The sequence below is a fragment of the Triticum aestivum genome, chromosome 3B (assembly GCF_018294505.1).
Source record: "Triticum aestivum cultivar Chinese Spring chromosome 3B, IWGSC CS RefSeq v2.1, whole genome shotgun sequence".
NCBI lineage: Eukaryota > Viridiplantae > Streptophyta > Magnoliopsida > Poales > Poaceae > Triticum > Triticum aestivum.
In genome coordinates, this window is record NC_057801.1 from 749888455 (window position 1) to 749895082 (window position 6628).

General features: G+C 43.3%; 1 pseudogene; it reads right to left on the bottom strand.

Annotated features, from left to right (window-relative positions):
• Positions 1-3786: 3786 nt before the first annotated feature.
• LOC123066335 (flowering-promoting factor 1-like protein 2) lies at positions 3787-4753 on the bottom strand (annotated as a pseudogene).
• Positions 4754-6628: the final 1875 nt, after the last annotated feature.

The window sequence follows — 6628 nt, forward strand, 5'->3', positions numbered from 1 at the left end:
ATGGAGGTTGCCAGCCGCCACTCTTCCTACCCCGCGCACCTCCTCTCCCTAGCCGCACCTCCCTGCGTTCATGAAGACGTCCTCGCCTGCATCTCACTGTTTCTTTGTTGTCCATGGATAAGGAGCGACAGATTTGACAGAAAATAGAAAAGGAGAAGATTTTCTAGGATAAAAGGAGAGGATCTTAGAACAAGGGAATTTTTAGCTGTATTTAACGGACTATTTTGTGTGATTTCCAGAATTTATAGGCAAGGTCTGTTTGACTGATACCCCCCATGCAATGAAAATCAGATCCGTTCATTGATTGATAGAATTTGCCATCCTTCTTCGATTTGAGAGATCAATCTGTGAACTGTGATGTTATCTATTCATTGGTGGTGCTTTGCAAAAGAGAGCAGGCGGCAATGACGTCGTTGTCAACAGCACAGTGTAGCGAGGTAGGAAGCCGTGTGCGAGCGATGAAATTGCAGGCGGTGTGCCATAACAGGCCTCAGCAGAATTTTGTATATGATGCTTTGCTGTCTGGATCCATATATATGTCCTTAATTAGCTTAAAGTTGTAGGTAAATCTTCAACAACAACTATTTTACAGTCGGAAACCGATCTGAATTTTATAACGGGGTTCAGCATTGCTCTCTGAATATAGATATTCTGCAGACCAGTGTCACTATTAAGTAGCTTAAAGCTGTAGATAAATCTTCAGAAACAACGATTTCTTTAATCAGTACATAAAACAATGCTAACTGTTGGTTATTCAGGGAGTAGGAGCTTGAGGAATATGCAGAGAAGGCCAAGACGTACGTTGCCTGACACAACAACTAGGAACAAGAGCAAAGCTGGACAACGGTTGGCCCAGCAACCACCGGCATAATATCTACACACACACCTACTGTTTGTTGCAAACTAAATATGTTTTCTGGTGGCATCACTAGCAATCGCTTGAGTTTTGATCACACATGCATTCTCCTTGCTCAATGTAAGGAGACCACTCTTGCATACATGTGTGTATCAAGGACGCACGGATCCATTGGCATGCGCACCACACATCCCTTCACTAATTCCATCAGTGTCATTCCAAACAAGGTAATTATGATTCCCTAATCCCTGAGTTTCTTAATCGATCTTTGATCATTGATCCCTAATGTCGTCATATTTTATTCATTCTATAAAGGATCTCAAACATTAATACATAGCATGATTTAGATGGAACCGTTTTTGAGGATACAATTCCTATAACTTCCCTTGTCAATTTGATAAAATTACATGTGTGGTGGAGTTTCTAACCTATTACGGTTTAAATTGATAGAATTCTTCAAGACCCTCTGTCGATCCTCACTATCTTTGAAACAATCTGATCTCTGTGTCATTGCTAAACATATTTATATATTTGTTGTGCTGGATTTCTGATGGAGATGCTATATAAGAGCCCTGTTCAAGAATTCAACCGATTAACCAGTTAACTTGCCAATTAATCCCTACTCGTAGGGTCACCGAGTAGCCAATTAACTGATTAATCACCCGAGTAATTGATTAAATGGCCGATTAACTTGCCGATTAGCCTATTAATCCCCTACTCGTCAGCCAACCGAGCAGCTACCAGTTAACGATTTCCTCAACAATGTATAAGAGGAAGCTATACGACAATCCTGCTCAAATTGGTACGGATAAGATTAATTTTATTTAGTAAATATTTATGCTTGATAGATACAAGCCTCCCTCTTCGGCCTTTCTTTTATCCATCCTCTGTAGGTCGCCAACACTTGTCAATTGTTGCTGCCTTGACTCGCCGCCGACGTTGCCGGTTGAGCCGAAGGGTACAAGATCATCGTACGGGTGCATGGGCACCGAATAAGCTTGATTGTCACGTCAGGGGCGAAGGTCCTAGAGCTTGGTGGCATGATGTTTTTTCTCCCGTTACAACACAGTGATCAATGTATTCATGCATCCCGTTGATTTACTCCGAATTTTTTTCGGTCGTCAAACATTAACTGGATTGCTTCGTGGATATGCAGTGTGACAAGTTATGTGAGACGAAAGTGGTGAACTGTCTCAATGTGAAGCCAAGTATGTGGTGGATTTGCCATGGTTGATGGTAGACCGGTAAGGGTAAAAGTTTGAGCTGTCAAGTTTTGTGTGATCAATCTCCTGGATGGTCAAACTTGAAAAGTTCAGTGAAGATTTAGATTACATACAGATGCCTTTTCTGCCTACAATGCTATAATCATGCCAACTATGCGCATGGAGTACCAGAGATGATACAAAAATTGCTTGCAGATAAGTAGTTGGGTGCATGCAGAACTGTTGAGGGCGATGCCAGCGCTATTCTGGTTGTACTGAAGGAATTGTTTAACATATTCCGAGGCTCCCTGGTGGTGGAGATCGACTGTGCGGTGGCGAAAGGAGCTACAGGCTGATTCTGTAAGCAGATCATTGTCCTGCCCAATTATAGTTGATACTAAATTTGCGCTGAGAATTTTTAGGCATATCACATTAGGACAGTTAGAAGGACAAACAATGGGCTGGCTCATGAACTAGCCAATGTTGCCAAAGCTCATGGAGACCTTGTGGCAGCGGATGGTGTCCAGGGTCAACTACATGATCTGCTCCGGAAGGAACACGATGCAGCCTTTGATTTCGGTCTAAGTCTTGATGTTGTCCTCAGAAAAGATATTGCGTGCGGATATGTTATTCACGAACATGCAAGTTGTAGGTATGTTAATTTTAATTTTGGAATACTAAGATCTGTTCAGATGCTTTCCTTACTATTATGGCAAAAAATCCAGGAGATAGTGACTGAAGTTTGTTGGTTACTCAACTTGGTGCTGCTTGATTGGTACTAAATCAAGATGAGGGTGACCATGATAGTTGGTGTTGAGTATAGGTACATGAACTGAATTTTCCATTGTGCCAAAACCAACACATTGGATTCTTTCTATTTGCTGCTACCATTTTAAAAGTAAGAACACAATGATGCAAATGAATCTCATTATGTAGACATGTAATCTTAGTTTTTTACTATGTAAACTATGATAGGAGTAGGCCCAGATTATTATGTATCCATTTTTTTCTTTCTATTGATCTATGACAAAGGGGATGTGCTGGACTGAGTGGCCTTTCTATTGGAACAAAGGGGTGGAACTTGCAACATTTCAAATTTTGAATCAATAAAGGTTATCTTTAATATGGATTTTATTATTAGATACTTGCAGATGTGCGTCACTTCCTTAATCATGTTTGATTCTTAAAATTTAGATGTTTCATATATAACCAGCAATTATATTTATGCAACTGGAAGTCCCTGTACATTCTTTTTTATGTGCTCTAAAACATATTTCGGTTTATAAGCATCATACATGCCAGTCTATAAGTAAGATTATGAGTTGATCCAGTGCCAAAAACAAATCAGTTCAACATGTTTGTTCTTGCAGTTTTAGGCAACAATTCATGTGTGTATGAAGTTTTAGTTGAGAAATGGCTGGGACATCTATTGTTGCTTGTATAATCTTACATTGTAAAATAATTTGTGATAGCAAACATGTTAACCAGGGAACAAGTTTTGTTTATACATGATTTCAGAGGTACTATTAATTTTTTGGCTAATTTCTTGAACTAAATAACGGCTAAAGTTTTTTAACCAATGCTTTGTGAGCTACGGAGGAGAACAAATATGATTCACGGTAAATTGTAATTAAGAAAAAAGAGTGATTTAACGGTAAAATAGTTACATGATAAGTATTCCACCACTACAATATGTAAGCCTGATTTTCGCACCTTACATTCCTCCGTTGCAATGCACGGTCATTTTTGCTAGTAGTACTAGTAGACAAATTAATTAACCACAATGCACGCGCAGCATGTATGTATGTCTACATATACGTCAATATACCACGTACATATACATACACACGTGTATACGTGCAGGTTACGTACACACACATAGGGTTGCGAGATCTGGAGTTCGATGGCGTGTCCGGGGTGTTGCCCCGGTCTGATTCGTTCAACGATAAGTGTTTCACTTTTGGTGAGCCACCTTGGAGGTCCGTAAAGCTGCATATCAGCGATGGAGCCGCGTCGAGCTCGGGTGAGGAGGTGATTCGTCATTATTTTCTTCGGTGGTTGCTGTGGTGGTGTCGGAGGCAGGTGACGGGCGTTGGTGTCAAGTTCAGAGATGTTCTGTTATTTTTTCAGTTTTGTCATGTTGGTCTTTACGTGACTTGTACTTTGTTCTTTATGATATGAATGAGACACGTATTACCATGCAAAAAAAAACATCCACACACGCGTGTAGACAAGGTGGAAAAGTTAACCAGCGGAGATCGATGACGACATGGATGCGACGGTGGCGGCCGCCGGCGCGGACGAGCTAGCCGTGCTTACTTCGATCGAATGGCCGAATCTTCAGCCAGCCAGCTAGGCTAGACGTCGATGACGCAGAAGGCGTCGCGGTTCTTGATGAAGACGTCGTACATGTGAACGGAGCTGAACTGGCCGAAGTCCTTGGGGAGGGAGATGAGGTCGACGGAGGAGCGCTTGTCGAACTTGAGCATGCAGTCGCCGGCGGCGCCGCCCCTGACGGCGTAGTAGCGCTCCCAGCCGAGTGCGACGAGCTTGCACTCCAGGGAGGCGTAGGAGGCGACCACCTCCCCAGTGGGCGTGTGGAGCAGCGCCTTGCGCCGCATCGCCCCGCCGCCGACGCGGGGTGGTTCTCCACCAGCTTCACCACCCCGTTGCGGAACACCCACACGCCAGACATGGCGCTATGTGTGATATGGTGATCTTTCTCCGGGTAGCTTGAGAGCCCGGATGTGTACTTGATCAGTGCGCTCTGTGCTTGGGTTGTTGTTGAGGCTGTGGGATGCGGAAAAGGATGGGGCGTGGGAGGCTATAAATAGAGGTGCCGGTACATTACCGTGGCAGAAATCACATATTTGACATAAGGACAAAATTAAATCACGATTTAATCTGGTCTTGAAAGAACTTCACATAACAGACCGTTTTATGTGGCGCCCTACAGCCGGGCACAGCACTGCACTATGCAGCGCCTTAGCCTCAGGCGTCGCATTCCTGGCGAGCGTGGCAGCCCGGGGCCAGGTGTGGCCCCACAGCCAGCCGTGTAGCGTCTAAGCATTAGGCGCCACACAGTATAATGTGCAGCGTCTAGCGCTTAGGCGCTGCACATTGACTTAAGCCGCATCGGGCCAACCCTCCCAGGCAGTTCTTCCCCCTCTCCAGGAAGTTGCTCTCTGTACAGAGAGCAGCGGTGGCGCCCATCGGACCCCCCCTCCCCCCACACACATCCCTCTCAGATCTGAAGATTTGATCCGTGGATTCGATCTCCAATCCCTCCTACTAGGTAAACTCCTCCGTTCCCTTTTTTTTCCTCCGTAAATTTGTTGCCATTTAAGAGATTTGTCCAAGATTTGGTGGAACCTTTGATTTGCTTGATTTAGGATGTGTAGTAATAGTGGTACTACCGTAGTATTGTTCATTAGTTCACAATATATGATTCTTGTTAGTGAAACCCTAGATTGTTTAGTTATATATATATGTGTGTGTGTGTGTGTGTGTGTGTGTGTGTGTGTGTGTGTGTGTGTGTGTGTGTGTGTGTGTGTGTGATGCCTATTATTGTAGACATATGTGTGATGTTTAGTTTTTTTAGATATATATTAGATGTTGAGTTTTGTAGACATATATATGTGATGTATAGTTTTTTTAGATATATAATAGATGTTGAGTTTATTTGAAATATGAGATGTTGAGTTTTTTTGAGATATATATGAGAATTTACAATCATTTATTCATTGTGCAAGAAGAACATGTTGAGATTGTTGTAGTTGAACACATATGAGATGTTTAGTGTATACCGATATTTGAGATGAAAATGAACTCATATATGATTATTGTTTGAACTTTATAAGGATGGTTTGGCTTCTCGACGATGTCTACAACACACAACACCGGGCCTTCATGATGCGCGAGAAGGAGATGGTAATAATGAGTAATGTAAATATTTTGCAAATTTTCCTTTAGTTTAAATTGACATGCCCTAAGATTTTTCATTTATTTTTTTTGCATAAGCTTGAACCTCTGAAGATTCGGTATCACGGGGTCTCTGGTCCTGCCATGCCCTACGATGAGCGGTACACACCCTACATCCAGCAGGCAGGACTCCTCCCATGGATTCAGTTGGTCAGTCGGTCCACGCCGAACCTCAACGCTCCACTGGTGACCTCTCCTGCTGATCGATGGAGGTCGAAGACACACAGTTTCCATTTTCGGACTGGGGTGATGACCGTGATGCTCGAGGATGTCGCCTTGATCACCGGGCTTCCTATCAATGGAAGGCCTCTATGTATGAGCACTGATTCTGATGGGTGGCGCGAGAAGATGATTGCTCTTATCGGTATGGCTCCTACCGAGGCTGAGGCTGATGTAGAGGAGGAAGAAGAGCAGAAGAAGAAGGAAAGGAAAGCAGCCGGAGCTGCTTTCACGTGGATTCAAGAAAACTTTGTGCATTGTCATGCGGATGCCACTGATGATGTGATACAGACACATGCTCGTGTCTATATGTGGTACATTGTCTCGAGGACTTTGTTTCCTGACTCGACAAGCAAGAACGCTCCATGGA